This window comes from Anolis carolinensis, chromosome 4 (genome assembly GCF_035594765.1).
Source record: "Anolis carolinensis isolate JA03-04 chromosome 4, rAnoCar3.1.pri, whole genome shotgun sequence".
In the NCBI taxonomy this organism is placed as follows: Eukaryota; Metazoa; Chordata; class Lepidosauria; order Squamata; family Dactyloidae; genus Anolis; species Anolis carolinensis.
In genome coordinates this window covers 2,967,932-2,990,358 of record NC_085844.1, presented here as the reverse complement: position 1 = coordinate 2,990,358, position 22,427 = coordinate 2,967,932, and positions in this window count along the sequence as shown.

Genomic DNA, 22,427 nt, shown 5'->3' with positions numbered 1-22,427 from the left:
ACAAAGGAAGGCGAAAGGCCTTGCCAAACCACAACTCCCAAGATTCTGCAGAACTGATCCATAGCAGTTCAAGGGGTGTCAAACTGCATTCTTTGCAATGTAGACGCACCCATGGCTACTACAGAGACTTGGCATTGAATGGCAGAGGAGCTCAAGGTGCCGAAATGCATGGCAATCAAGGGCCCCAGGTGCAATGGCCCAGGTGAGGATTCATTTAAAGTGGTAGCGTCAGGTGTGATTCAATAACAAGTGTCTCCATCCTGCAAGGAAAGAGAGGCTTGCCTTTCCATCTTCCCCAAATAGAATAGGATCTAAGTCTCTTGTAGGGTCTCATGCAGTCCTTGGTCTGAGGATGCCTGCCATAGATGTGGGCGAAACGTCAGGAGAGAATGCTTCTGGAACATGGCCACACAGCCCGAAAGACACACAACAACCCAGTCCTTGGTCTCCTTTGCACCTGAAAACAATTGCTATCGTAATCAATTGAAAGGCTCCAAAGTGCTACAGGTTCCCTTTCACACCTTAAACTAAAGATTATTTTTAAAAAATCTGGATCCTAGAGCAAATTTATTTATTATTTATTTATTATTTACTACATTTATATCCCGCCCTACTCATCCCAAAGGGGACGCAGAGCATCTTATAAATGATATGTACATACAATAAATCATACCATCAGCATAGCACAATATTAGCATTACATATTACTATATTGCACTATACCACTATACTGTAATATTATTAGTAATATTACATGTAATATATAATACCGTGTTTTCCCAAAAATAAGACAGTGTGTCTTATATTAATTTTTTCTCCCAAAGAGGCTCTAGGTCTTATTTTCAGGGGATGTCTTATTTTTCCATGAAGAATTCACATTAATTGTTGAACAAAAAAAATGAACATTTATTATATACTGTACAGCAGTTGTCATCACAAACCAGCATAACCAGACAAACTGTGAATCCGATCAAGAATTTCTTGTTACTACCAATATTTCCATGTACAACAATTCTATGGTATATATATTTGCCAATCCTGCATGCTCTGGTGTTTTGTTTGTTGGGCATGCTTCCAAACAAAAACTTTGCTAGGTCTTACTTTCAGGGGAGGCCTTATATTTAGCAATTCAGCAAAACCTCTACTAGGTCTTATTTTCTGGGGATGTCTTATTTTAGGGGAAACAGGGTATATATAGTAATTAACACTATTAAATTGTATTATTATTAGTATTATATTTATTTATTTATTTATTATTAGCGACATTTATATCCCACCCTTCTCACCCCGAAGGGGACTCAGGGTGGTTTACAAGTATATATACATGCAATATATTATATTATATAACTATATTGCAATATTATTAGTAATATTGCATGTAATATAAATATACAATTATTATTATTATTATTGTATTATATTACAACATTATTGTCAATATTATATGTATATATACAATATATGATATGATTACATATTCTTGTAAATCAAATCAAAGTGTCATCCAGCAGTTACTCTCCTGGAACAAAACATTTGAGTAGATCAACATAGGATTGTATTTTGAAGTGCATTGCTTACTCAAAAGTACATTGCATTGCATTGCATTGCGCCTACTCTCTGTGGAATGTGCATTGCAAGAAAACCCAAAGTCCTGGGACTGCAACTCCCATTGTCCCTAGACTTCTACACCAAATGAACGGAAATGCTGGGAGTTGTAGTACACAATAAGCAAACAGCCCCACTTTCCCCACTCCTGCTCTCATGGGATGTTCTTCCTTTATCATTTGTTGAAATGGACAAATTTGTTTCAATAAGTGGATGCATTTTCATCTGGAAATTAACAAAAATGTTGTTTGCATGTTAGATAGAAGTTGGACTAGATACCCTTTTGGGTCCCAGCTCTTTGATTCAGACATGCATCTCATCATGTAACACAATATTTGGGTCAGCAATGTTATTTCCTAATTGGTTCTGTCATAAAAACATGTGAAAAATTGATTAAACTACACAAACATTGGGTTGTTGTATGTCTTTCGGGCTGTGTGGCCATGTTCCAGAAGCATTCTCTCCTGACATTTCGCCCACATCTATGGCAGGCATCCTCAGAGGTTGTGAGGTATGGATAAACTAAGTCAGGAAAGGAAAGAATATATATCTGTGTAGAGTCCAAGGTGTGGCAAGAGTTCTTTGTCACTGGGAGCCAGCATTAATGTTTCAGTTAATCACCCTAATTGGCACTGGACACTCTACACAGATATATATTCTTTCCTTAACTGAAACATTAATGCTGGCTCCCAGTGACAAAGAACTCTTGCCACACCTTGGACTCTACACAGATATATATTCTTTCCTTTCCTGACTTAGTTTATCCATACCTCACAACCTCTGAGGATGCCTGCCATAGATGTGGGCGAAACGTCAGGAGAGAATGCTTCTGGAACATGGCCAGACAGCCCGAAAGACATACAACAACCCTGTGATTCTGGCCATGAAAGCCTTCGACAACACATTACACAAACATTGTTTTTGCAGGAAGGATATCATCCTGCAGCACTTTTTGCTCTAGTTTCCCAATGAAGATCTAATAGAGTCTCAGCCAATTCAACCTAGTTTGTGGCAGCCACAAAAACGGAGTTTCTGGAGTAGAATAACTACTTTCATAGTAAGGACTGCACAGCTACACAGGAAATCACACTTCCAAACCCAGAACAGAACATTTCCCAAATTTTCTTGTGAAGGAAATAATAGTTTTTTATGAAGTATGCAGAAAAAGAACTCAAAAATGAATTTGGCTGAGAGGTTCAAAAGACAGAAGTGTCTTTAATTTGACTCCACTTTAACTGCCATAGTTCAATGCTATGGGAGTTGTAGTTTCATGGCTAATGGCCTTGTAAAACCTTGTCAAAATGGATATGGACTACTGCACATCATGTATAGCTTGCACTGTGTTCACTATTGGTATTCTTTAGGAAGATAATTCTGAACTTTGTACTCACTAACTTGTGCATTGTGCATTTCTATTCCAAATGACACTCCTCCCATATGTGGGTTTATGTGCATGTGTGCCTTTCTGTCCATCCATCTATCCATCTGTCCATTGATCTATCCATCCATCTATCCATCCATCTATCCGTCATCTATCCATCTATTCATCCGTCCATCCATCCATCTATCTATCCGTCCATCAATCCGTCCATCCACCTGTCCATCTATCCGTCTGTCCGTCCATCTATCCATCCGTCCATCTGTCCTTCCATCTGTCCATCTATCCATCTATTCATCCATCCGTCCATCCATCTGTTCATCCATCTATCTGTCATCTATCCATCTATTAATCCATCCGTCCATCCATCTATCCATCCATCAATCCGTCCATCCACTTGTCTGTCCATCTGCCCATCTATCCGTCTGTCCGTCCATCTGTCCATCCGTTCATCTATCTATCTAGTCATCCATCCGTCCATCCATCTATCCATAATCTATCCATCTATTCATCCATCCATCCATCAATCTGTCCATCCATCTGCCCATCTATCTGTCTGTCCCTCCATCTGTCCGTCCGTCTATCTATCCATCTATTCATCCATCCACCTGTCCATCCATTCTGCCCATCCATCTATCCACCTGTCCATCCAGGTGCCCATCTATCTGTCTATCCGTCCATCTATCTGTCCATCTGTCTATCTGTCCATCTATCCATCTGTCCATCCATCTATCCGTCCATTTATCCATCCATCTATCCTTCCACCTATTCATCCGTCTGTCCAGCCATCCCATCTCTTTATCCATCTACACACAACACCCACAATTGGAGTGGATAGAATGCCCAAAAGAATGTGTTTCGTTCTATCGTTGCAAGCCCAAACCACTTACTTGATAGTGTTGGGCGATGACCTCAGGCAATCCCATCATTCTTGGATAAACCCTTTCACTTCGATTTGCTTGGGTTTTATGATATACAATGGAGGCAACTCCATGCAGAAAGCAGGCACTGCAAAAGCCCATTTGTCTGAGACTTTTGAACAAGGCAACTCTTCATTTGGAATCATTCTATTTCAGGTATGGGCAAACATGGGCCCTCCAGGTGTTTTGGACTCCAACTCCCACCATTCCTAACAGCCGGTAGGCTGTTAGGAATGGTGGGAGTTGGAGTCCAAAACACCTGGAGGGCCCAAGTTTGCCCATACCTGTTGTAGAAGCAGATGTGGCTTTGATTGGAGAACATAAGAGGCAATTGGCTTTCAGAAAAATATCTCCTTGGCTTCAGCAGCCTCCTCAGGAGAAAGAGGTTCTCCTTGAGAGTCAGGAAAGGCTTTCCTCAAGAGTCAGGAAAGGCTTCAGGCTCTTAAGGGCTTCCACCTGAGCTTTGGGTGGAGGGAGCATTTAAGACCCAGAGAAAGCTGTGGCTAAACTATGTGTTGGTAGCCATTTGTAAGCTTCTTGAGATCTTGGTTGTGCAGAAGAGGGACCTTGGAATCCATGGACTTTGCTTCTTATCAGAACTGGTGAGAAACTTGGGCATTACTTGGACCTTTACCCTTGGGGCTTCCCTGCGTTTCTGGTAGGAAATGCAGGGCTTTCTTGAGGTTCTTGGCTACGTTGGGGGTTCCTTGGCTACGTTGGGGGTTCCTTGGCTACGTTGGGGTCTCCTTAGCTACGTTGGGGTCTCCTTGGCTACGTTGGGGTCTCCTTGGCTACGTTGGGGTCTCCTTGGCTACGTTGGGGTCTCCTTGGCTACGTTGGGGTCTCCTTGGCTACGTTGGGGTCTCCTTGGCTACGTTGGGGTCTCCTTGGCTACGTTGGGGTCTCCTTGGCTACGTTGGGGTCTCCTTGGCTACGTTGGGGTCTCCTTGGCTACGTTGGGGTCTCCTTGGCTACGTTGGGGTCTCCTTGGCTACGTTGGGGGTTCCTTGGCTACGTTGGGGGTCTCCTTGGCTACGTTGGGGGTCTCCTTGGCTACGTTGGGGGTCTCCTTGGCTACGTTGGGGGTTCCTTGGCTACGTTGGGGGTTCCTTGGCTTTCTTTGTGGATGTTGAGCCTTGTGTCTGTTTTTTATGGACCACCTGTTTGTATGTTATGTATTCCTCAGTGCTGGTTCTTCCAAATGGACAAAGTGGGTTCTTCACTGCTCCAAGATGTCCAGTTTGTGGTCAATCCCAAGGATTGAGGATGATGAGAGCTGTAATCCCAAACATCTGGAGGTTGCCATGTCAGAGGAGCAAAGGAGATTTATGGAAGGCCTGCATCCCTTTTTTGAAGAGTCTTAAGAAGAAGGAGGACCACTTCTATGTTGGAGCTGCTCCAAGGATGAAGAGGTACCGTATATACTTGAGTATAAGCTGACCCGAATATAAGCCGAGGCACCTAATTTTTCCATTAAAAACTGGGAAAACATTGACTTGTGTATAAGCCAAGGGTGGGAAATTTCAGAAATAAAAATAGATATGAATAAAATTACATTAATTGAGGCATCAGTAGGAAAGATCTTTTTGAATATTTACATAAAACTCTAAGATAAAGCTGTCCAACTCTGATTAAATCATTTTTCTCATCTTCAGTATAAATGTGCTTATGTACCTTTTAATAATATTAGAGTAAAATAATAAATTGAATAATACCAATACAGTAAATAATACATGTATTATTAATAATAAAAATAGAGTAAAATAGATGTAATGGTAACAGTAGTACATGCATTATTTTACTCTATTGTTAGTACATGCAGTATTTTACTCTATTGTTAGTACATTTAGTAGTATTTTACTCTATTGTTAGTACATTTAGTAGTATTTTACTGTATTGTTAGTACATTTAGTAGTATTTTACTGTATTGTTAGTACAACTAGTAGTATTTTACTGTATTGTTAGTACATCTAGTAGTATTTTACTCTATTGTTAGTACATCTAGTAGTATTTTACTCTATTGTTAGTACATCTAGTAGTATTTTACTCTATTGTTAGTACATCTAGTAGTATTTTACTCTATTGTTAGTACATCTAGTAGTATTTTACTCTATTGTTAGTACATCTAGTAGTATTTTACTCTATTGTTAGTACATCTAGTAGTATTTTACTCTATTGTTAGTACATCTAGTAGTATTTTACTCTATTGTTAGTACATCTAGTAGCATTTTACTCTATTGTTAGTACATCTAGTAGCATTTTACTCTATTGTTAGTACATCTAGTAGCATTTTACTCTATTGTTAGTACATTTAGTAGCATTTTACTCTATTGTTAGTACATTTAGTAGCATTTTACTCTATTGTTAGTACATTTAGTAGCATTTTACTCTATTGTTAGTACATTTAGTAGCATTTTACTCTATTGTTAGTACATCTAGTAGCATTTTACTCTATTGTTAGTACATCTAGTAGCATTTTACTCTATTGTTAGTACATCTAGTAGCATTTTACTCTATTGTTAGTACATCTAGTAGCATTTTACTCTATTGTTAATAATAAAGTAAAATTATAAATGTATTTATAACAATAATAGTGGACCACCTGTTTATATCTCATTGTCTTCTTCAGTGCTGCTTCTTCCAGTGGGAGAAAATGAGTCGTTCACTGCTCCAGGCTGTCCAGTTTGTGTCCAGTTCCAGTCCCAAGAAATGGGGATGGTGAGAGTTGTAATCCCAAACATCTGGAGGTTCTTATGCCAGAGGAGCAAAAGAGGCACATTCCTTACCTGAAGAGTCTTAAGAGGAAGGAAGGACCACTTCTATGCTGGAGCTGCTCCAAGGCTGAGAAGGTAACTTTTAGAGTCCATAGAGATCATATTCTCTGGGACTCTTTGTGTTAAGCATGCAAGTGGCTTGAGATTCAAAAAAAGACTGCAGCACTAAAGAGAAATGCAAACCTAGCAAGCTTCTTTCCTCAAATCATTTGTAGGAACCCCAGGAAGGACAATGAGGAATGTCTAAGCCTTGGCCTTCCTTGTCTCGAGGTTCTCTTCTGGGTTGAACGACGAGGCCTTTTATCTTGTCGGGCCGGGGAATTCTGTGCCGCCCAAAACATTTGCAGCATTCACCCCTGTTTGGGTTGGGTGTTTGGACCTTGTAATGTTATTGTATCATGCAAAGGATAAGCTCAATATGAGGATATTCTTCTGCAGTCCAAATGTCTATCTCTCCTGATCACTTCTAACCTTGAAAACAAATTCTTAAAGGAGAATGGACTCTCAGACCTTTTTGGAGATAAGAGGACTGGAAGGGACAGTTGTGGCACATGACAACCATCTCCTTGATGGTCAATGGTATCAAGTATCTCCTACATTTGGTGCAAACATTTGTGGACTGCAGCTGGCTTTCTCAATTGGAGGATATGAACCATTGGGCTAGATCCAACCCAAGTTGCTGAAAGGTCTGGGAAGAGAAAGAAATGGGGAGAGAAGTTGCCTAGAATGGAGCCCATGGCTGAAAACCCAAGTACATTTGCTTTGTATCTCCTGAAATGGGAAGTGTTCATTATGAGTGGTCTTCACTGTGTGTCACCAAGCAGAAAGCCTTTTTGAGGAGGAAGTTTTTGCAATGAAATCCCGACAGACCTGGATCCTTTGGGGTGAGCCGAAACAGAAGGAAGGAGAAATACTATCTAACATTTCTACAGTTAAGAACAGACAAGTCAGAAGAGATTGCAACAGTTTGCTTTTGCCTGAGCCGACTGGGACTCTGCCGCTGCCCTTCTCTTGCTGAGTGGATGGAGTGCAAGCCATGCAAGTGTGAAAAAGTTTGCAATGATTGGAGCAGGACATTAGAAGTCAAGGGAACAGTAAGAAGGGTCTCTTCTAGTTCTTCCCAGTATGTCCAGGCAGTCTAGCAAAAGCTGTTCCCATTGTTCCAGGAGCGAAACCCTGCCAATTTGGGTGGGGGGAATCATGGGAGGAGTGTGCCCAAAGAGAGCCCCAAATTGGGGGAAAATGATTACAAAATGTTGTTGGAGGGGATAGAGGAGAATGGGATACATCAAGAGGGCTGAGGGTGGGCTGGAGAAGGGAAGAAAATGACGTGGTTTGTGTGGGATGAAGTGGGTGGGTGTCCAACTGGGTTTGGCTTTTGGTGGGATCTGGGTTTTCTTTTCCATGTATGGGTTCTTCTTCCCTTTCACTTTGTCCAGTTAAAAAGATTTTGGGGGAGGATGGGATTTTTGGGGGATTCTAGGAGGTAAATCTAGGGAGTTCATCCTTTCGTTGCTGCCCCTCAAAACGAGGGGTTTCAAATGGTTCATTTTCTCGAGTTTCATCTTCCAAAGAGAAAGGAGGCTGCAGCAATATTGGGAATGGTTGGCTATGTTAGAGGGCTGGGCCGTTGGGAAAGTGGGAGTGAGTGGGGAGGAAAGTGATGTGGGGAGGGAATGCAGTGGTTCTGCCCCATTGCAAGAATTGGAGCCAGTGAGTCCTTTCTCTTGCACCAGGCCTTGATCCTAATGAAGGACCTGCATTAATTCTTGGGGTTTCATCCATGCTTTCGGGGATTTTAAGGTCTTGCTTTGTCCTGGGGTCAGTCCTGGTTGGGGAAGAGATTGCAACCGTTTGCTTTTGCCTGAGCTGACTGGGATTCTGCTGCTTCCTTGCTCTTGCAGAGTGGATGGAACGCAAACCATACAAGTGTGCAAAAGTCTGCCATGATTGGAGCAGGACATTGGGATTCAAGAGAATAGCAAGAAGCGTCTCTAGTTCTTCCCAGTATGTCCAGGCAGACTAGCAAAAGCCCCTTCCCATTATTCCAGGAGGGAGACCATGCCAGTTTTGGGGGGAATCATGGGAGGAATGTGTCCTAAGCAACCACCAAATTGGGGGAGGATTATTGCACAATGTTGATGGAGGGAACGGAGGAGCAAAGGCACGGGCTTTGGGTGAGGGTGGACGGGAGAAGGGATAAGTGAGACTCTACTGTATTGGATACCTTAAGTAGTGTATATGTTACTATATATACTACTAGAATCACAGAATCATAGAATAGTAGAGTTGGAAGGGACCTTATGGGCCAACCAGTCCAACCCCATTCTGCCAAGAAGCAGGAAGACTAGTAGATGTGAGAGATTTTACAGGGACGGGGCTATAATCTACCACCGATCCCACTCAAATCCAGTTTAGATTGACACCATAATCCCTGTCTTTATTCTGACTGATCAGTGAGAAGATGAACAATCAACCCACCTGAGTGAGCTTTGAAAGATTGCCGTGCCCAAAGTGGCAATAGATGACCTTTTTAAACATTTTCTTTTCTCACCCCATACATTGATCTCTACAACCATTGGTTCCATACAGTGTGCATGCATTATCTGACTGGTTCCCTATCTATGTCCATGCATTGTTCACGTGTACCCCTTGACTAGTTCATCCCTGTTGTCCACGTATCCCTGTTTGTCACATATCCCTGTTGTCCACGTCTAGCCTTGTCTGACTAGTTTCTTCCTTATTTCCACATGAAAACTCCCAAGGGAATCGGTTTAATTAGCGTCCTCTCTCTCCGCTAATCTCGCGCTCAGTCTCCGAATCTCCTTCTCAGAGCGGTGTGTTTTGAGAAACGATTTCCTATCAAAAGGAACACTATCCGGGGAACCAGGCTCTGTTTCAAGGGCTTTTGTAATTAGCTTTGGACCCAAGCTGTCAACAGGGAACATCTGGAAGGGAACAGAATCTTGCTGAGTTGGAAAAAAACCCATATCCTCTTCAGCCTGATCTATAATGGCTGCGGGGTCATGACTCGATGGTCTCTGAGACATCACAGGTGGAATCCTTATGGATTTCTGAGAGTCCATAAAGCCTAGGTGGGAGGGTTTTCAATTTGCACAGTTGTTGGCATATGTCGAAGTTCATGGAGGAGTTCTTGATCAGAGTGTTAGTTTTTCTGGTGATTTTGTTGGTTGGGTCTTGTTTTAGTTTTTTGTATGTTGTGGGATCCAGAAGTTGTCTTGAGTCCCTTCGAGTGAGAAAGGAGGGGTAAAAATGTTGTAGATAAATAAATAAATACATCTTTTCTTGGTATTGTTCTGTTCCCATGATTACTGCGGCATTCCCCTTGTCTGCTGGGAGAATGATGATTTCTGGATCTGAGTTGAGGTCTTTGATAGCTTGTCTTTCTTTCTTTGTTATATTGCTGGGGCTAAGTGTTACCTTTCCCAGGATCCTTGCTGTTTCCATTCTTCTTCTTCTTCCTCGGGAGGCGGTAAATTGGTGATTCGACATTACCAATGATGTTTTCTACTGGGGTCCTGGTGGTGGGAACAGCAAAATTTCCTCCTTTTGCTAGTATGGATACTTGGACTTCAGTGAGTTGTCTGTCTGTCAGGTTGATGATGGTCTGCGATGTATCCAGTTCTGGTTTTGGATGTTGCTTTTGGCATTGGTCGAATTTTCGTTTTTGTCTTTTGTCGTGGTGAGTGATGTCTTTCTCCATTTTTTTGTAGGTGAGGTTCTCTATTTTATCCCAGTTCTGGGTGTTCATCATTTCGCTGGTGTTGATACGGAAGTGCAGCAGTTCCTTTTTTTTTGTTAATTTACATTTATATCCCACTCTTCTCACCCCGAAGGGGACTCACCCCCCCCCCCATTCTTCACTCCTTGAGAGAAAGGGCTCGGAATAATAATAATCCTCAAAACAGCTCTCCAGAAGCGCCAGGACTTCCTGCTGGAAAGGCTTGACCGAGAAGTGCAAGACGGCCGGGTGGTGCTTCTCCGGTCCACGGGCTTAATTTCGCTGAGTTTCTCTGCTCTGTTCCACTCCTGGTTCTTGATGCAAGCAACGACTGCAGCTTCTGCTGCTCTTTCTGTGTTTCTTTGGGCTTGAATTCCTTAAGGAGTTTCTCGGCTCGGTTGTACTCCTTGTTCTTGATGCAAGCAACGGCTGCAGCTTCTGCTACTCTTTCTGTATTTCTTTGGGATGGAATTCCTTAAGGAGTTTCTCGGCTTGGTTGTACTCCTTGTTCTTGATGCAAGCAACGGCTGCAGCTTCTTCTGCTCTTTGCTGTATTTCTTCCAATTTGCTTGCGTCTACAGGGAACTCCCTCCTCATCTTTTCCAAAGGACCGAGAGCACGTTCCAGCGGTGTCAGCTGAGTTGTGGTGTATCGATGGTCCAATCTTCTTCAATCCTGGAGAGAAGTTCAATGATTCTCAACCAAAGCAGAATACAATTGATCTAGGACTATAGGCCTTGCCAAAACAGCGTAAATGATGTCACAAAACTGTCGAAAGTCGTGGCTGCTCCCTTCCTGGAAAGCCTGTATGGCCTCCTATATGGCCTCCTTTTTGTCTGTTGGTTTCCATATATAGTCTGGCATCCAAATGGTGAATGTCTTATCCACATAACGGAACCACAGAGTGGGCTTTTCTGTTGCTGTTTCCAGAGCTTTGGTTTTAGAATGATTGGGCTTGAATTCCTTGAGGAGTTTCTCGGCTCGGTTGTACTCCTTGTTCTTGATGCAAGCAACGGCTGCAACTTCTGCTACTCTTTCTGTATTTCTTTGGGATGGAATTCCTTAAGGAGTTTCTCAGCTCGGTTGTACTCCTTGTTCTTGATGCAAGCAACGGCTGCAGCTTCTGTTACTCTTTCTGTATTTCTTTGGGATGGAATTCCTTAAGGAGTTTCTCGGCTTGGTTGTACTCCTTGTTCGTGATCCAAGCAACAGCTGCAGCTTCTACTACTCTTTGCTGTATTTCTTCCAATTTGCTTGCGTCTACAGGGAACTCCCTCCTCATCTTTTCCAAATGATTGAGAGCACTTTCCAGCGGTGTCAGCTGAGTTGTGGTGTATCGATGGTCCAATCTTCTTCAATCCTGGACAGAAGTTGAATGATTCTCAACCAAAGCAGAATACAATTGATCTAGGACTATAGGCCTTGCCAAAACAGCGTAAATGATGTCACAAAACTGTCGAAAGTCGTGGCTGCTCCCTTCCTGGAAAGCTTGTATGGCCTCCTATATGGCCTCCTTTTTGTCTGTTGGTTTCCATATATAGTCTGGCATCCAAATGGTGAATGTCTTATCCACATAACGGAACCACAGAGTGGGCTTTTCTGTTGCTGTTTCCAGAGCTTTGGTTTTAGAATGATTGGGCTTGAATTCCTTGAGGAGTTTCTCGGCTCGGTTGTACTCCTTGTTCTTGATGCAAGCAACGGCTGCAACTTCTGCTACTCTTTCTGTATTTCTTTGGGATGGAATTCCTTGAGTTTCTCAGCTCGGTTGTACTCCTTGTTCTTGATGCAAGCAACGACTGCAGCTTCTGCTACTCTTTCTGTGTTTCTTCAAATTTGCTCATCTTTTCCAAACGATCGAGAGCATGGTTCAGCGGTGTCAGCTGAGTTGTGGTATCGATGGTCCAATCTTTTTCAATCCTGGAGAGAAGTTGAATGATTCTCAACCGAAGCTTAGCCCACGGTGGGCTTTGCTGAGGAGTCCGGGGAGGGTCCACATTCTCTTCTTCTTCCTCTGGAACAGGGCTGACTGCAGGGCTAGAAGGGAAACACGCTCCCGAGGGGCCCACAGGTGCCGGGTCTGTGTGCAAAGGGCTCCCATGGCACGCTCACCCCTGGATGGGGCATTGACAGTCTTGCCAAAATCCATGAAGGCATCTCGCAGGTCCTGCAGCTGCTCTTTGGCCATCTTCCGGCACTCTGCCAAGGTGCGTGTGTTCTTGTTTGGCAGGTGCTGCTGCTCCTCCTCCTCTCTCTCTTTCTCCTCCTCCAAGGAGACCCAGAAGGAGAGGTTCAGGGCAGCGAGGTGCATGGGGGGGCCTCTTGTAGATTTCCCCCCGGGACGCCACCCAGTCCTCCAGCTGCTTCCTCCGGTCCGGAGCAGAAGGGGTCTTGTGGGATGTGGGCCCAGGCATCTCTTGGCCGGAGCCCACATCCGGCTGCGTGGGTTTGCTCCGCTCCGTCCTGCCCACTGAGTCCGTTCTGGAGGGAGCCAAGGCCTGTCCGTTGGTCTTGTCCAAGTAGCGCCTGCCGCCGGCCGGCCTGGGCCTCCCTTTCTGGGCCAGGAACTCCTCCAGCTGTGGCTTCCGCTCCGCTGCGGCCGCATTTTCCTCTGTGTCTCTCCCTCCGAAGCGGAGGCTCCGAGACCAGGCAGACATGTCTGTTGACTCCAGCTATATAATCTGTCATATTTAATAGGACTATGACACCCTCTTTGTCTGCTGGTTTCCATATATAGTCTGGCACCCAAATGGTGAATGTGTTATCCACATAACAGAACCACAGAGTGGGCTTTTCTGTTGTTGTTTCCAGGTCTTTGGTTTTAGAATGATTAATCCTTAAGTTCTCTTGGTCACAAATTCTACCTAGTGTCCTTAGGACTCCCCTAAGTCCTATTTGTGTAGCAGATAGCAGGACCATGTCGTCAGCATATAATATTTTAATTTTCCTATTACCTCCTGATGGTGGGAAGTGATCAGGGGAGCTCAACTCGGGAACTAGATTGTTGGCACCTTTTCTGTTCAATTTTTATGTCAACCAAAATCCTTGCCTAACTCCATTTCTTGTTTCAAAATTATTTAAAATTGATTAAAAGTTGATTGAAAATTCTTGAATTGATAGGTAGTCAGCAGTTAATTTGTATAAGATTAATTAATTGGAAATATAATTGCTTAATTAATTCAAAAATGTACAAGTTCATTTTCAAAGGTTCACTCACCCTGCTTTGCTGATTGTATCGTATTGGTACCCTCAACTTCTGAGACTCACATGCAGTGTCTTACAACGGGGAGGAGGGATGAAAAGACCACCTGTACATTAGACTGTTTTAGCTTTGTTCCGAGAGCTTGAAATTGTTTTGTTGTCTTTTGAAAAGTATGTCTAGCAGTATCCTTGGTTCCTACATGAATCAACATGGGAGGGAAGTGATGGGGCTTGAGGAGCCTGGTGAACCTCTGAGTGACAGGCTGTATTTTTGAACCCAAATCCACTACATTACGCCCAGCCCTCCCTTCAGCCCCGCAAGAGAACGTGTGTTCTGACTCTTGCTCAACATCCTCAGCTTCCATTGACACATCCACTTCGCGTTGCAATTGCCTTTCCCCATCTAGAACCCGCGACCGGTCCTCAGGTTCAATATTCGTTGTAGTGTCCTCTTCCTTCCAGGTGATGTGTTGAGCAGGAGATCTCGCTATAAGAGAGATTCCTTTGAAGACGCTCTGGTAGAATTCCCTCTTTTCCAGACTGCTGCGGTCTTTGGGCTTCAATTCCTTGAGGAGTTTCTCGGCTCAGTTGGACTCCTTGTTCGTGATCCAAGCAACAGCTGCAGCTTCTACTACTCTTTGCTGTATTTCTTCCAATTTGCTTGCGTCTACAGGGAACTCCCTCCTCATCTTTTCCAAATGATCGAGAGCACATTCCAACGGTGTCAGCTGAGTTGTGGTGTATCGATGGTCCAATCTTCTTCAATCCTGGAGAGAAGTTCAATGATTCTCAACCGAAGCAGAATACAATTGATCTAGGACTATAGGCCTTGCCAAAACAGCGTAAATGATGTCACAAAACTGTCGAAAGTCGTGGCTGCTCCCTTCCTGGAAAGCCTGTATGGCCTCCTATATGGCCTCCTTTTTGTCTGCTGGTTTCCATATATAGTCTGGCATCCAAATGGTGAATGTCTTATCCACATAACGGAACCACAGAGTGGGCTTTTCTGTTGCTGTTTCCAGAGCTTTGGTTTTAGAATGATTGGGCTTGAATTCCTTGAGGAGTTTCTCAGCTCGGTTGTACTCCTTGTTCTTGATGCAAGCAACAGCTGCAGCTTCTGCTACCCTTTGCTCTATTTATTTGGGCTTGAATCCCTTACGGACTTTCTCAGCTCGGTTGTACTGCTTGTTGTTGATACAAGCAACGGCTGCAACTTCTGCTACTCTTTCTGTATTTCTTTGGGATGGAATTCCTTGAGTTTCTCAGCTCGGTTGTTCTCCTTGTTCTTGATGGAAGCAACGACTGCAGCTTCTGCGACTCTTTGCTGTGTTTCTTTGGGATGGAATTCCTTGAGGAGTTTCTTGGCTCAGTTGGATCTCTTGTGGATTGTGTAGGTGTTGTCCTCCTCTTCCTTCTCGATATCCCCGGTGCATTCTTCAAGGACAATCCACTGAAATGCATCCAAGAGCCCGTCCTCCTCCCGAGTGTGTTCCTCCTGCGCCTGGTCCACGATTGGGGATGGAGCATCTGCATGATTGTGCAAGTGTGAATATGGTGTTGTCCCAGTCAGGGCTATCCCCCACGCATTGATCAAGGACTGTCCAGTGAGAAGTATCGAAGTCATTGTGATCCTCCGCAAGATGTTGTGTTTCCTGATCAGATGTTAGTGGTGTAAGAATTTGGAATCTGTTGTGTAACTCAAGCTGAGCAGAAGTATTCTGAAGATTCTGTCTGGTCCTGTGTCTTTGGCAGAGTGCTGGGCTCTTTGGGCTTGACTTCCTTGAGCAGTTTCCCTCCTCTGTTCCACTCCTTGTTGTTGATGGAAGCAGCTTCTGCTACGCTTTGCTGTGTTTCTTTGGGCTTCAATTCCTTAAGGAGTTTCTTGGCTCGGTTGTACTCCTTGTTCTTGATCCAAGCAACGGCTGCAGCTTCTGTGACTCTTTGCAATGTTTCTTTGGGCTTGAATTCCTTAAGGAGTTTCTTGGCTCTGTTGTACTCCTTGTTGTTGATGGAAGCAATGACTGCACTTCTTCTGCTCTTTGCTGTATTTCTTCCAATTTGCTTGCATCTACAGGGAACTCCCTCCTCATCTTTTCCAAAAGACCGAGAGCACGTTCCAACGGTGTCAGCTGAGTTCTGGTATTGATGGTCCAATCTTCTTCAATCCTGGACAGAAGTTGAATGATTCTCAACCGAAGCAGAATACATTGATCTAGGACTATAGGCCTTTCCAGAACAGTGTAACTCTTTGCTGTGTTTCTTTGGGATGGAATTCCTTGAGTTTCTCAGCTCGGTTGTTCTCCTTGTTCTTGATGGAAGCAACGACTGCAGCTTCTGCGACTCTTTGCTGTGTTTCTTTGGGATGGAATTCCTTAAGGATTTTCTTGGCTCGGTTGTATTCCTTGTTCTTGATGCAAGCAATGACTGCAGCTTCTGTTACTCTTTGCTCTATTTATTTGGGCTTGAATCCCTTACGGACTTTCTCAGCTCGGTTGTACTACTTGTAGTTGATAAAAGCAACGCCTGCAACTTCTGCTACTCTTTCTGTGTTTCTTCAAATTTGCTCATCTTTTCCAAAAGATCCAGAGCATGGTTCAGCGGTGTCAGCTGAGTTGTGGTATCGATGGTCCAATCTTTTTCAATCCTGGAGAGAAGTTGAATGATTCTCAACCGGAGCTTAGCCCATGGTGGGCTTTGCTGAGGAGTCCGGGGAGGGTCCACATTCTCTTCTTCTTCCTCTGGAACAGGACTGACTGCAGGGCTAGAAGGGAAACACGCTCCCGAGGGGCCCACAGGTGCCGGGTCTGTTGTGCAAAGGGCTCCCATGGCACGCTCACCCCTGGATGGGGCATTGACAGTCTTGGAAAAACCCACAAAGGCATCTCGCAGGGTGCTGCTGCTGCTCCTCCTCTCTCTCTTTCTCCTCCTCCAAGGAGACCCAGAAGGAGAGGTTCAGGCCGGACTTTGCCTTTGGAGGCTTCAGGGCAGCGAGGTGCATGGGGGGCCTCTTGTAGATTTTCCCCCGGGACGCCACCCAGTCCTCCAGCTGCTTCCTCCGGTCCGGAGCAGAAGGGGTCTTGTGGGATGTGGGCCCAGGCATCTCTTGGCCTGAGCCCACATCCGGCTCCGTCCTGCCCATCGAGTCCGTTCTGGAGGGAGCCAAGGCCTGTCCGTTGGTCTTGTCCAAGTAGCGCCTGCCACCGGCCGGCCTGGGCCTCCCTTTCTGGGCCAGGAACTCTTCCCGCTCCGCTGCGGCCGCATTTTCCTCTGTGTCTCTCCCTCCGAAGTGGAGGCTCCGAGACCAGGCAGACATGTCTGTTGACTCCAGCTATATAATCTGTCATATTTAATAGGACTATAGCACCCTCTTTGTCTGCTGGTTTCCATATATAGTCTGGCACCCAAATGGTGAATGTGTTATCCACATAATGGAACCACAGAGTGGGCTTTTCTGTTGTTGTTTCCAGGTCTTTGGTTTTAGAATGATTAATCCTTAATTTCTGGTAATGAGTTGCACAGTCTTAAACCTACCAAAATGCCCAGCCATCGGCTCATCATGATGTGCCCTAATTACTTCCAACCTGAGTGAACCCGCCGGTACATAAACTTGCCCATTACGCACCAAAACCCCCTCTTGTTCCTGTAAATGAGGTAGCACAGTACGCGTCCCTACTGAAAGCAATATGAGTTGTTCTTGAGTCCAGTTATCATTCTTTTGAGCCTCTAGAATTTGAGTGTGTAGCCCAGACTCGTTCTCTACCACACATAAAGAAGCAGTTGGTAATATTGTCTGATGCACTGTTTGCTCACAAGTTTTAAACTCTGGCTTACGAGACAACGCATCCGCTCTTAAATTAACCTTCCCTTCCACAAACTGAACCTTAAAGTTGAACCTAGAGAAAAACAAGGCCCATCGAATCTGGCGTTGATTCAATTTCTTGGCAGTCTGTAAATGTTCCAAATTCTTGTGGTCAGATCTGACCACGATTTGATGACGTGCGCCTTCTAACCAGTGCCGCCACACCTTGAAAGCCACCTTTATAGCCAACAATTCCTTTTCCCAGATGGTGTAATTTTGTTCAAAAGGTGTTAGTTGTCTGGAATAGAATCCACAGGGACGCAAGGTCCCTGATGAATCCCTTTGAGATAACACAGCCCCCAACGCATAGCTAGAAGCATCTGCTTCCACTATGAATGGTTTATCAATGTCTGGATGTATTAGTACATTATCATCTTGGAAACTAGATTTCAACTGTTCAAACGCATCTTGAGCCTCCCTTCCCCACACAAACGGTTGCTTCTTACGTAATAGCTGTGTTAAAGGTACAGTCAGTTTAGCAAAGTTTGGAATAAACTCTCGATAGTAATTAGCAAACCCCAAAAAACGCTGTACATCTTTTTTAGACTTAAGTTCCTGTCAGGAGTTCACAGCGTCAACCTTGTGCGGGTCCATCTTTAGTTCCTTTCCTGAAACTACATGTCCCAAGAATTCCACCTCTGACACGTTAAACACACATTTGGAGGCCTTAGCAAAAAGCCCATTATCCCGTAGACGTTGCAACACCTGCCTCACATGTTGCTGATGTTCCTTCTCATCTTTTGAGAAAATCAATATATCGTCCAAATAAACCACCACAAACTGATCAATCAAATCTCTAAACACGTCATTTATGAACCTTTGAAAGACGGCGGGAGCATTACATAATCCGAAAGGCATCACACGAAATTCGTGACATCCGAAGCATGTATTGAATGCAGTCTTCCATTCGTCACCTTCCCGTATCCTAATCAAATTATACGCCCCCCGTAGGTCAAGTTTAGAAAAGATCTTAGCCCCTTGAACCCTTGAGAGAAGCTCTGAAATCAAAGGTAGCGGATACCTATCACGAATGGTATGCTTATTAAGAACCCGATAGTCACATACTAGTCTAAGCTCCCCTGTCTTTTTAGCCACAAAAAACACAGGTGCAGCAGTTGGAGAGCTAGATGGACGAATAAACCCTTTGGCTAGATTCTCATCAAGGAATTCTCTCAAGGCTTGCCTCTCAGGTACTGTTAGAGCGTACAACCTTCCTGCTGGTAACTTAGCGCCTTCCACCAGTCTAATCGCACAATCGTATGGTCTATGAGGCGGTAACTTATCTGCTTCCTTCTTACAGAAAACATCTTGGAATTCCCTGTATTCAGTAGGCACTCCCTCCATATCAATCTGGGAAGAATTTAAAATAAAACATCCCTGCCTTTTAAAAGCTATAGTACGCTTCACCCAATCCACTTGAGGGTTCACCAAAGTTAACCAATCCATTCCCAGAATTACATTGTATCTTGGTAACCGTGTGATGTCCCATACAAATTCTCCAGTTACCCCTTGCACCTCCCATGTTATTCCTGAGGTTTCATGATTAACCACCCCAGATTCCAGTAGCCTCCCATCCGCTCCTTCCACCCATATATCGCATGCTTTACGTTTTGTAGGAAGCCTATGTTTTCTTGCAAACCCAACATCCACGTATGAGACCGTAGCCCCTGAGTCCAGCAATGCCAGAGTTGAAACAAGTTCCTTTCCCCCAACAGATAGAGAAATGGGTACAAAAACATGTTTCTTTCCCTCTAGTGACTGCCTTGTAAGCCCTAGTGCGTTGGACTCACATCGCACTAGGGCTGGCCTTTTCCCGAAAACTGAGAAGGCTTGATGTTACAGTTCCTAGCAAAGTGCCCAGCAGTCCCACAATACAAACATAATCCTAATTGTCTTCTACGATCTTTTTCGGCCGTTGACAACTTCCTAAACACCCCAAGCTCCATAGGCTCCTCCCCCTTAGCCACAGGTGTCTTCGATACAGATACAGATGGCGCATACATAGCCCGAGATTGTTTACGAGATTCAAACCAGGCGTCCAAACGCAAAACCTTAGCCACCAAAGCATCCCAGTTTTCTGCTGGCTCTAACCGCGCCAGTTCATCTTGAAGATGGTCATTTAACCCAGCTATAAACAAAAGCATAAATGCGTTCTCCCCCCAGTCTAATTGATGGCGAAGAGAATTAAACTTATTCAAATAGTCCACAACAGACCCTTTCCCCTGTTTTAACCGGTAAAGAGCCCAGCTAGCATTCTCCATACGGAGGGGATCCCCAAAAGTGTCCGATAATAATTTCTTGAAGTTAACCAAATTATCCTTGACTGGGTCATTTCCCAAAATCAAATTAGTTGCCCACTGTCCCGCTGAACCGGTCAGCAAACTCAAAATAAATGCCACCTTGCTGGTGTCCGTAGGAAAAGCTTGTGGGCTAATCTGAGAAAAATAAAGTTCAACTTGAGCCAAAAACGTAGGCAATTTGTTCCGGGACCCATCAAAACGTTCAGGAGTCATTACATGTCCCTTAGCTGGCTGTGCTGCTTGTGCAGCATAAAATGCAGCCTGCAGTTGATCAAAACGAGCCTTGAGTTCCTCTATCGTCTTCTTGACGTTGGTACCTCACTGAATTTTTTTTTTTAAAGGCGTTGGGCAATCTGTCAGAGACAGAACGGCAGCAAGTGAAACAAAACTCAGTTTATTGAGGTTACAGAACTAAAAAACGCCCGTAGGAAACAAAGAACAGGGCAAACACTTGACTTCAGTGTGATAAGTAACCAAAAAACAGCTCAGTTTGAGCTTAAACGGTTCAAAGGAATAAACCGGGTTAAACAGAAGTATAATCCGGATTAAATCAAAGTGCTTACTTCAGCCTGGCAAACAATGCAAACAAAAGAGGATCAACAGGAGTCAGAATGTAAACAACAGACCTGGTGGCAGATTCCTCTGTGCTACTCAGAAACAGCAGGGGAATAAACCAGGCTTGTTTATCCCTTCCTGCAGCGGACGAAAGCGTGGTCGTAGTCAGGATTCAGTTTGAGGTTCAGCGGTCAACGAAATCTAGGTCCAAGCACAGCGGTCAGGGTAACGGCAGTCAGCGGGGTCCCAATCCGGTCCAGAGGTCTATAGCCAAGCGTAGTCGTCCAGAAATCCAAGAGTCTCACCGATAGCCAGCAGAAGGGATAATCCGGAATCGAAGTCAGTCAGTTCAGCGTCAATCCAGTAAGTAGGTATTGCCTGTCAAAAAGACGACGGAGGTCCAAGGTATCCAGCAATGAATCACACCCGTCTTCAGGAAGTTCCCCAACAAAAGCCCAAGCGTCCGTCCAGATTACCTTGCCCAACGCAATTGGACATTGATCCCAAACCCCATTTTATCCCAGTTCAAGCTCATCATCGCTGTCAGCTGCCATCCCAATTCCAGGCGCCCCAAACTCATCATCCTCATCAGAGCTAAAGCACCTTTGACTATGCCCCACAGCATCCCCAGCTGTGGATCCCGCTCCATCCCTCCAGCCAGTCCATGGGTCTGATCCTGCAACCCGCCAATCACCTCCCATGCTTTCATTGCCTGTTTTCCCAACACCCAAATCCTCCCTCACGCGAGTCCATTCCATGTCATCCTCCTCCGAGCTGGCCATCTCTTCCTCCAAACCCTCAGAAAAACCCTCAAATGATTCCTCATCTGTCGGGTCTGTAAACAAATCCCGGAGCCGTTTTCTTTCACACTCCTCGAAAGAGTCTGACTCTCGAGGAGTCTTATGACCCCTTCTTCTATTACCGGAGCCCGAAGGCTCAACCATAACAGAGAGTGACGCCAAGGCGCATGCCTTGCTCCAGGTGAAAGTGCAGGAAGCTGACCGAGTAGCGAAAATACTCTTCGGCTACTCTTGGACATGTCACGGTTCTCAAGCAGCTCTATCCAGCGGTCTTTCTTAGCATTAGCTATGGCTGTAGATAGTTTTTGGCCTGCTGCTATAGTCCCATCACTGTATGGATTCTCTTGAAATAGTCTTGAGATATTCTTGTAGCTGATTTAGTGGTGGTGAAATGTCTTTGTTGACTGACTGGTTGCTCCTTTCCAATATCTTGCTATCACTAATCTCGTTGCGGTTACTAAAAACGTAAAAAAAAATTCTGCATTCTCTCTATTTTCCATTTTTTCCTTCCCTTCACTATCTTGTATAGGGTATAATCCTAATAGGTAAAAATCCGGTTTACATTCAAATTTTTTTTTTTAAAGATTTTCCCACATTCAATATTAATTGCTTTCCAATACTTTTTTTTATGTCCTTGCAACCCCACCACATATAGTAATATGAACCTACTTGCTCCTTACACCTCCAACATTTATTATCTGCATTTTTGAACATTAGGCCAATTTTTTTTTTGGTGTTAGATACCACCTGTGGATTGTTTTCAACCAGTTTTCTTTAAGGTCTGTTGCTAAACAATATTTAATTTTTTTTAATCCAAATTTCTTGCCATTCACTCATTAGGATTGGTCTGCCTATATCCCTTGACCAGGTTTCCTCCTTTCTGTGGAATTGTCCACATGCTTGTGGATTTCAGTGGCTTCTCTGTGTAGCTTGACTTGGTGAATGTTGTTGGAGTGGTCCAGCATTTTTGTGTTCTCAAATAATATTCTGTGTCCAGGTTGGTTCATCAAGGGCTCTGCCATGGTTGACTTCTCTGGTTGAATGAGTCTGCAGTGCCTTTCATGTTCATTGATTTGTGTTTGCGTTTGTAGACTTGTCCACAGCTAGCATGGGATACGGGGTGTTTGAAAAAGAACTCCCTAGTTTTAATGTATTTATACTTAAAACTAGGGAGTTCTTTTTCAAACACCCTGTATATCCAAATGGCCAAGCTCTCCAATGGCATTTGGGGAGAAACCACTGAAGACTTTGCTAGGAAATGGAGACTTGCATTTGGATATTTAGAAGGGAAGACAA